This window comes from Porites lutea, chromosome 7 (assembly GCF_958299795.1).
Source record: "Porites lutea chromosome 7, jaPorLute2.1, whole genome shotgun sequence".
Classification (NCBI taxonomy): Eukaryota; Metazoa; Cnidaria; class Anthozoa; order Scleractinia; family Poritidae; genus Porites; species Porites lutea.
The window spans coordinates 17,906,827-17,916,903 of NC_133207.1; positions in this window are offsets into that span (position 1 = coordinate 17,906,827).

A 10,077-nucleotide genomic window follows, 5' to 3' on the forward strand; every position below is an offset into this window, starting at 1 on the left:
AGTAAAACAATTAACTGGTCAGCGGGCAGCTTCCAAACAAATCACGTCACCTCGATGAGTTGACACATGAGCCCGCGATATGGTCATGGGATACTGGTCAGTGGCTATCCTGTTTTGACAGCTGTCAATTGACCATATTGTGAATGTCTTAAAATCCTATATTAAAGATGTGGACTTGCCAAGACACGCCTGAGACACCCCTCCCTTCCTTTTGATAGTCTCCCCTACCCCACCCGTACAATCTGTAGACGCGTACGTACGTACGTATGTACGTACGTACGTACGTACGCTCGGTCAATCACGTGACAACCAAACGAAAAGAGGTTGACCATATTCCATGAGTATGGGGCTCTGTCCCACGCGTGCTTCGCGCGCGCGGGAGCCCCGCTATAATTACTCCTACACTTTTCGCTTGGACGGTGGCTTCCGGTTCCAAGTTCTTGAGCGATTGCACGTTGAGATTGCCTAGTATTATGGAGATCTAGAACCGTTTTCTCGGACAAAGTGTGTGAGATTCCCACCGTTGTCGTTAACAACACAATTCTCAGCTGCACTTTCGCTTTCAAGAAGGCGACGCACGTTAACAGGTAACAATATAAATATTTGATCAAAAGAAAAGGACAGTTTCCGATGAGGTCCGCACACCAAATTCTTTGTTATTAATAAGGGAGCGGTTTCTGATTTGCTGAAATAAAAAGTTCTTAGGTGGCCCCGGTTTAAGTGGTCACACTGTAAAGAGAGCCTCATTTGGCCACACTCTAGTTTCCACCACAACATCGTCATCTCGCATAGCCTGTTCCAGGCGTTCAGATAGTGGGGAACGGTGCGAAGAGGGAACGCCTGTATAATTTGTTTTTTAATAAATAAACTCTTCCGCCCACTCAGACCGCATCAGCTCTAGGTGGTCTTCACTTGTCAATCAAGACTGGTGTTACAGCCCCATACATTTATTATTTTTCTTGCGAATAAATCAAAATTTCTAAGATCAAAAATTAATATTATGTATACATAATCTTACTAAAAACCTAATGTAAGACTTTCAGACAGTTGAGAGCGGGAGAAGTATTCATGTACAATGAATTTATTTACGGCTTTAAAACATGATTTCGGCCTGTACGTGGGCTTTAAAACATGATTTCGGCCGGTACGTGACAGAAAAATTATGATTCAAGTGACAAACCAATACCGCTCATTTCGATAGAAAGCCGTTTCAATACAGATCGTTAACTCAAGCAATGAAAATGTACAACAATTGAAGGGAAAATTTACCATTCGGTGATTGAGTGGACCTCGTCAATAGCGTGTTTTAAACAGTTTCTTTGCTCTTCGCGTTTAGCCTCCACGTTTGGAAAGCCACTCAGCGCTGTGTTTGTTGCGAGTTCGAATAGGCCATTTGCACTAAGAGGTCGTGTGACATAGTTTTCATGAAAATGAAAGCTATATTAGTTTGCCTTCGAAAAACGATTAGTGGGTCATATCTTAAACATAATAATAGTGATTTGGTTTTTCAAGCCCGCACCATTTTCTTAAAATGAGTAAGTTCCTCGCTGGTCACGTGACCAAAATGTGATTTTTAAAATTATGAATTACTTCTTTCTGAACACAAGCTTTGCACTTAAATTTCAAGGAGGATGTTGAAAAAATGATGTGCTAACGTTTACAGCACATCTGAGCGTAACTATTAAACGTTCAACAAGATATAAGCAAAAAGTAGTTTTGGCCGCCATATTGGAGGGCAAGAGTATGCCCTCCAACATGGCGGCCAATACAAATCATACTGCTTTGTTGAAAAATCAAAGTGCCATAAAATATCTCCCTTACATGCGTTTCCTCTCAAATTTCGGCTGTAAGCTAATTTTTATGTGCTCTGTCAATTTTTGGCATCAGCAGGATTCCAACTGATTGTTTACAGGAAGCAATGGTCACGTGACCTCTTAGTGCAAGTGGCCTATTCTGCGTGACGGGACGTAGAGTCTGTCATCACCGCCATATCGCATTTCTCTGTGATCGAAGACGCTCCACTGTTGACAAAAACTGTCAAAATCAACTAATCAGAGGGTACACCAGGATCTGGTATACCGGAACGCACTTTTGTTAAAAATTCTTACAAGCGTTCCCGCACCTCTCTCCCCAGTCTCCCTCTACTTTTCATCGCTTTCTTTACTTCGCACCGCTCTCCACTATCTGAACGCTTGGAACAGGCTGCACCTCGCAAAGCCCACTGACGAGGAGCTGTTAGCGCTGCCGTCATGATCAAAGAATATAGTATGTTTTTACTGGATTTGCTGATTCGCTGGTGTCGTTTTTGCGCTGTGGAACGTCTGCGTCTCAGCGGCAGAAATTCCATACTGATGACATAAAAATTGTGCGGAATCCGGTCAGAAGCGCTGGTTGGTCGTCGGAGTAGTTACCTTGTTTTAGCCACTGTTTACGAATGACAGACAAAAGAAAAAAGGCCAAAAAGGTCGAATGTTTATATCAAAACTTACTGAGCGTGCGGTATTTAATCGGGTTCACGAGCACATATGAAGTTCCAGCTTTACCCATTGTTACAATCTGCCTACCGCACTGGTCACAGCACGGAGACCGCGCTGCTTAAAGTGCACAATGACATTCTGTTAAGCATGGATAAAAAGAGGGTCACACTGCTGGTACTCGACCTAAGTGCGGCCTTTGACATTGTCAATATCACCAGTTGTTGCTCAAGCGATTAGAATCTATCTTTGGAATATCTGGGTCTGCACTTAGCTGGTTTAAATCATACCCCGATGGAAGATCTCAGCGCATTTGTGTTGAAGGCTGCTGCTCTAGGAAGTTTGATCTAACCCATGGTGTCCCCCGAAGTTCATGCCTTGGCCCCCTATTGTATACAATCTGCGCTAGCAAGTTTTTTGAAATAGTCAAGGCTCACCTTGCGGATGTGCACGCCTACGCAGACGATACTCAGCTCTATCTATCTATCTTTTAAGCCGGATTCTGAGGACAATCAGACTGAAGCCGTGGATGCTGGCAAGAATGTATTGAAGACATTAGGGCATGGATGGCGGCTGACCAGCTAAAGCTTAATGAAGACAAACCGAGGCCATTCTACTCAGCAATAACTTGATAAAGTGAATATTGCACACCTAGAGATTGGTCAAGCATCAAAGCCAATTGTAAGTTCTGCTGTCCGCAACCTTGGTTCGTGGTTTGACGTTAACCTTAAGACGACAGAACAGATCAACAAGACTTGTCAATCAGTCTACAGTCACCTGCATAATATTTAGACAAATAAGGGAGTTCTTGACGCCTGCGTCCACCAAATTGCTTGTACAAGGTGTGATCATGGAACGCATTAAATTGCAACGTCTTTAGAATTCCGCAGCGCGACTTATCACCCATACACCCAGATACTGTCATATTACCCCGGCGCTGCTTACGCTGCATTGGTTACGGGCATGTTACTGGTGAAGTTCCGAATTTGTTATAAAATCGAGGTGACAGTGATCTCTTTCAAGGCTAGTCTTGCGAAGTAATATAATACGTATTAAACGATGTTCTCTCTATAACCTGCTGAGTAATGTGGGCGTTATTTTGCAAGATCTTACCGCTAAGGTCAAATGCACTCTTGGGGACAGAACATTTAGTGCAGCCGCTCCAAAGATATTGAACGGTTTACCGGACTATATAAGGAAAGATAGTGATTTTGATAAGTTTAAGAGACTCATTAAAGCGACCTGTCTTGAGCTATCGTAGGTTTTTATATTCTACTTTTATCTTCTCTTTTTACTTCTTACTTGGTATGAGTTATTCTAAATTACCTATTAGGAAGGAAATGAAACAAATGACTAAGCTTTAGTATATAGAGAGTATGTAATATAACTTTTGTTTTAGTATTATTCGAGTGTTATGCCCATTTGATCATAAAATAAATATTATTATTATTATGTAAACGCGAAGAATCTCTAACAAAACAGTCAATATTTGTGGAATGTAGTCTTCTCTAGAAGAAGCATTTGAGTTTTACTCGAGTACGTTGGCAAGTGTACACAACACTTTACCAAAACCGACCAGAAGACACGGAAAATTGGACAAATATATATTTGGAACCCATGACTACCAGATTTATTATTTAAACATTGATTTGCGTCATCAGTAGGGAATTTCTGCCGCTGAGTAGCCTGCGTGACAGGCGTCGCGTTAAAAGGGGAAGGGGGAATTTAGGCGCGTGAGGGAGACAGGAAACTAAGGATTTCTCCTTGCTCGCCCAAATTCCCCCTTCCCCTTCCCTTTTTATCGCCTGACACGCAGGCTAGCCGCAGAGTCGCAGACGTTCCTCCGCGCGAAACGTCCCCAGCGGCGAAGAGCGAGGACAAACAGATGTTTTTCGCAGGCTAGGCTGCCAGCCTCGAGCAAAGTTTTCTGGAAGGCATCATTAAACCTTCTAAAGGAACACTCTCGATTGGCAAAGTCTGCTGCGTTTAATATCTTCTCTTATTATATGGAGGAGAGTGTTTTACTGGGAACTAAACCACTCGTAGATTCCATACGCCACTTCATCCGGGACCCGAGTGGCGTATTTTCCGTATGTCACCTTTGTGAGTGTCGTATCGTTCAATGACGTCACGATTCCCGCCTTTTGCTTTTGTTGAATTGGTTTCTCCATATAATAAAAAGAACATTACACGTTGGCTCGAAGATATGAATTTTATGTTCTCGTGGCAAGAACAATATCTCATTCGTTCGCTTCGCTCACTCGTGAGATATTGTTCTTGCCACGAGAACATAAAATTCATATCTTCTCGCCACCGTGTAATATCCTCCATGTATTTCGTCTCATTTGGCCATTCGGGTGAAAGACTGATCCCGGGCTTGGGACAGAAGAATTAGATATTACGAGCTTTGCAACCTCGTCCCCAGGGCCCTTTTCCCTGGCCTCCAAAGCCAGGGAAGGGAAAAGCGCCCTGGGGACGAGGTTGCGAGCTTCGTTGTTGGCAGTGAAAAGGCTTTCAGTTGGCCTCACGAAGTAGGTTCTAGGGGTGAAATCTATTCGGCGAGATGGAAACTGATGCTGATTTCTGACCAGGAAGTGTTTTGATCATTCACTGTGTGATTTACCGAAGGCGATGACAGACAAAACTCAGGTATGTGGTTGAGCTCGTGTCATCAAAATGCTTTGTGCCAAGCATAAAAACGCTTCGTGAGTGTTTAGGTGATTTTGTCTAAGAAAGCCTATTCTCAAAGATTGTGGCTGATACTTAGCTATGGACCTCATCATGATGGTTTGACTGCCTAAAAGGTTATAATTTCTGGACGTTTGAAATGTTGTTTATTTCATCGCAAAATCCCGTTACTTCTGCGGGAGAAATTTCATTGTTTAGCCTCAGCTATAGCCTGCGTAGCAGGCGCTAAGAAATAAATAGACGCAAGAAAGAACGGGCGCGCGCGAGGGAGACACGCGAGGGGAGAGCTCTCTTTACTACCTCAGCAAGTGCCTTTAAACCGCTTTCCATTCGGCTTAAATGTCAAATTGTTAAAATGCACTTGAAATTTCCTTAGCAACGTTTCAGACGTTTTAGCAGATTTATATTATCTGCTTTGCCTTTACTTATTTGGACGAAACATTTCCTGTAGCTCCGGGCGTATCATCAAAGTCACATTACAAGTTTTTTTTATTTTTATTTTTATTTTTTTATTTACCACACAACTTTTAATATTTGCGTAAAAAGTTTTGATCCAGCGCTTAAAATTTTGACCAAAATTAAAGACATCTAGACAATTATACAGGAAGTTCCATTCTTAAGAATCAAACGCTTTTTCAAAATCAATAAATATCAACAGACCAGGCATATTTTCCCTATCTGTTAAATCCATGATATCGAAGATCGACCTAACCGTTTCACCAATATAGCGTTCTTTTACATAACCAGTTTGGTTATGGTGGATTATAGAAGGAAGTATATCTTTAATTCTGTTGGCAATCACTTTTGATATTATCTTAGCGTCAGCATTGACAAGTGATATGGGCCTCCAATTTTCTATTAATGTACGATCCTTGCCTTTCTTTTCTATTAAAGTGATTACAGCCTGCCTTTGGGAATTAGACATTTCTTCTTTATCAAAGGATTCATTGACGCAATCTATGAAGGGTTTACTAATGAGATCCCAGCAGCTTTTGTAAAATTCAATGGGGAGACCATCATTCCCTGGTGATTTATTGTTTTGAAACGTTTCTATAATTGTCCTACATTCCTCGGTAGAAATTCGTCCTTCACACGATTGCCTTTGTTCTTCCGATAATTTAGGAATATTTAAACTATTTAGAAATGCCTCTATGGAATCCGTAGCCTCTACAGAGTCCTTAGTTTTGTATAGGTTTTGATAAAATCGTTTTTGTTCGGTGAGTATCCGATACGGGTCTGTAGTTATTGAACCACTTATTAACAATTTTCAGATGTGTTTTTTGACATGGTTTCTCTTTTCTAGATTTAAAAAGTATTTAGTACTCCTTTCACCATACTCATGCCAACGTGCTCTTGCCCGTATGACGATTCCTTTTACTTTTTCCTCATAGAAAAGTTCTAATTTTTCTTTGATTTCATCTAATCGCAATCTATTTGAGGCGCTAGGGTCATTTTCAAACAGCTTTATGGGTTTTTATGTAAAAGGTTTTTTTCTCTATTAAAACCCATAAAACGGCCATAAATCGGCCTGTGGACCAGACAGGAGAGACGTAACACACATTTTAAGTAAGGTAAACTGTTTTTCACTGAAATCCTTTCATTTTCGTAGGTTACAGAAACGACAGGTTTTTTTTCCATACAAACCTTTATATTTCGAATGTTACGCAACAACGCCGATGTTCGCCGATGCTCATATTTCGAGCTTGGGCTACCTGTGGTCGTATACGAAACTTTAAAGAAGCATCAGGTGCCTTTTGCTCACCTCTTTATTGACAAATTCAAAACTTATCGGCTACAGGAAAACTGAGAAGCAAAATTATCTACGGTAGCAAGTAAAACGATTGTAGCACGCACCATGTTTACAAATTCCGGTTATAGCTATGGTCAACTAATAGTATGCTTGAGAGCACTATATTATACACTTAATGTCAGATCCCGAGAGAAACAGCTGCAGTTAGTTTTGTTTTCCCAAGAGTCCTGATGTTTCCCGAGACGAAGTCGAGGGAAACATCAGGAATCGAGGGAAAACAAAACTAACTGGTTTCCCGAGGGACCTGAAATTAAGTGTTTTGTTATATTTCCAGACTTTCACTTCAACGTACTTCAACAGCAACAAAAGAATACGCTTAAGAGGGGCGAATCAAAACAGTACGACTCGGTACTTATGAGAACACAAATTTAATTCTCAAAACCACTGAATGAATGATTTAAAAAGTACTTTCCTTATATTATCTGCATCTTCCTCCACTAGCTGTTGTTTCTCTTCTGGGATAACTTTGAAAATCGTTGCTTTTTAGCTTGAGGCTTCATGTTTGTGTTGTTGTGAATGTTGTTGTGTTCATTCACGAAAAAGAAAACTGGCAGTGTTTTTCCCGCCTTCTGTCACGCCACTTTCCACCATGCTCTGATCACGTGCTGTAATGTATCCCGAGCGCGTACATTGCTTGATGTATCACGATCGGGATACATTTGATTTTAGTCAAGGCCACGTGACCAGGAATCAGCCAATGGCTGTCCCTGTTTAGTTGAGTGAAAGTCTAGGAATATAACAATTTCTCTTGTTACGAAGAAATCGATAATACTGGCCTCTTTATCGCGCTATTATTTCCTTCGTTTTGTGTAAACCATAGACTACGAGTAGGCCCCATTTTTCCTCAGGGATAGTAGAGCGAGCGAAACGCGAGCGACCGCGTCTCGCCTTTCTTACGAGGGGTGATTTTCACGCGCGCTCGCGTTTCGCTTGCTCTACTGTCCCTGAGGGAAAATGGGGACTACTCGTAGTTTAAGTAAACCACAGATAATTAACCATTAAGCGATTTTCACACTATATACCTACATATTATGAAAATGCAACTTGTTTAGTCTATATATACCCCGGGTCTAGGGGTTTTTCAAGTTGCAAACTTAACGAAAAGTTTTATCTTAATTATTTCATACCGTAGTTATTATACGTAATTTTTTCTAGACTCCTTAATCCATCTTACACGTACAAAGAGCAATAAAATTTGCTAAACTAGAAAATAGGAGACAAATGCTGTTATTATACAGTAAATACAATTGTGAAACTTACAGGTATTAGTATGTGTAATCAAATGGTGGCGAGTGAGATTAGGGAATAATTTCACGCGCGTTTTGTCCAAATCCTAGTTACTGTAATATATTAGGATTTGGATAAAACGCAAGTGAAATTATTCCCTAATTTCACAAGTATACCATTTGATTACCCTATAATATCATGGGTGACGAATTTTAAAAATTCGCAATCCTGGATTTTTGAGATGTTTATCCTGGATCAAGAGAGAATGATCATTCTCTCTTGCCTGGATCGTATCGACCGAGGACGAGAATTCCACTCTCTCAAAAGTTAAGAGCCTAAATTTGGCTTAAGCTCAAAATTTTCAGAATATTTCGACAAAGTACCTGATAAAATCCTTCTTGATGTGCTTTTTCGTGTGTTAAGGTTTTCTAAAGGATCTTTTAATGGGTCTTTAAAGCCCTAACATCTTTATTCATAACATTATAAATTTTCGTCGCCATCTCGGCACTGAGACGTACGAAAGGTTGCCATGGTAACCCTAACCCTTAACGCTGAAATTCCGCGCCAAAATTAAAATTCGCCACCTATGACATTAATTATAAAAACCAGTGATAAAACTCAATACATTTCTGAAACTGTCCAAGGGAAAAGATACGGGTGCGTTTAATAGCTCCGTGAGGAAAAATAAGATGGCATCTCTTAAAGCATTAACCGCTGCAGCATGGCTTTGTTAAGGGACGCTCAACTATCACCCAGCTTTTGGACACTGTGCATCGGATAACAAGCGCAATTGACCAGGGTGTTCAAACAGACGTCGCTTTTTTAGATTTCTCCAAGGCATTTGACTCAGTCTCGCACCCCCACTTGATCAGCAAGTTAGATCAAATTGGAATTAAAGGCCCTCTTCTGCAGTGGTTCACAAGTTATCTGGATAACAGGGTGCAGCGTGTGGTAATCGAGGGCAAAAACTCTGAGTGGTTACCGGTCACCTCGGGAGTCCCGCAGGGCTCCCTCCTTGGTCCTGCTCTGTTTGTGTTATTCATCAATGACATGCCTTGTGCTGTGTCTCAGTGTAGCACATTGGTATTGTTTGCCGACGATGCCAAATGCTACCGCACTATTAGATCTGCCAGTGACTGTGTGCTGTTTCAAGGTGATATTGACAACCTGGTTGACTGGAGTGATGTTTGGAAGATGGCTTTTAACATGGATAAATGCTCGCTTTGCACGATAACGAGGAAGCGCAATCCAATAATTTATGATTACAATATGAGAGGAAAGGCACTTAAGAGGCCCTGCGCCTAAGAAACGACCGATGATTTCCGGCTAAAAAATGAAATCGGCCGATTTTTATCTCCCAAGTAGAGGTTACCGAATACTATTCAAAAATGAATTTCTTTTGTTTCAGTTTCGCTTTAAACCAAAATTATCGAGCCGCAAACTTTTTCCGTCTGATAGCAGCAAAATCAGGCCTAAAATAAGCTCTCTAAAAAACGGTTCAGAAATCACTATCGCAACGCAAAACAACGAGAAAACCACACAATGATGAAGAAAAAGGCCTTTTAATGCAATATTATTCGATAAAGATCGAAAAACTGCCGAAGGGAATAAAAACTAAATTTTCAAATATTGCATATTAAATTAGATGGAACGTTGGAGTTGATTTTAAAATAATTATTTCTCAAAAGTCCAACGCTGCTGAAAGTAATCACAGTGATGAATCAGACATTGGAGGGATATACATCACGTTTTTGGAAAAACATTTTTCGGCCAAAGTATACTGACGTTGTAAAAACCGTTCAAAGTTACCGTATTTACCGTTAAGTTGCCACTTCGGCGAAACACTTCTCTGTTGCCAATATGGCCAAGGATAGCGTG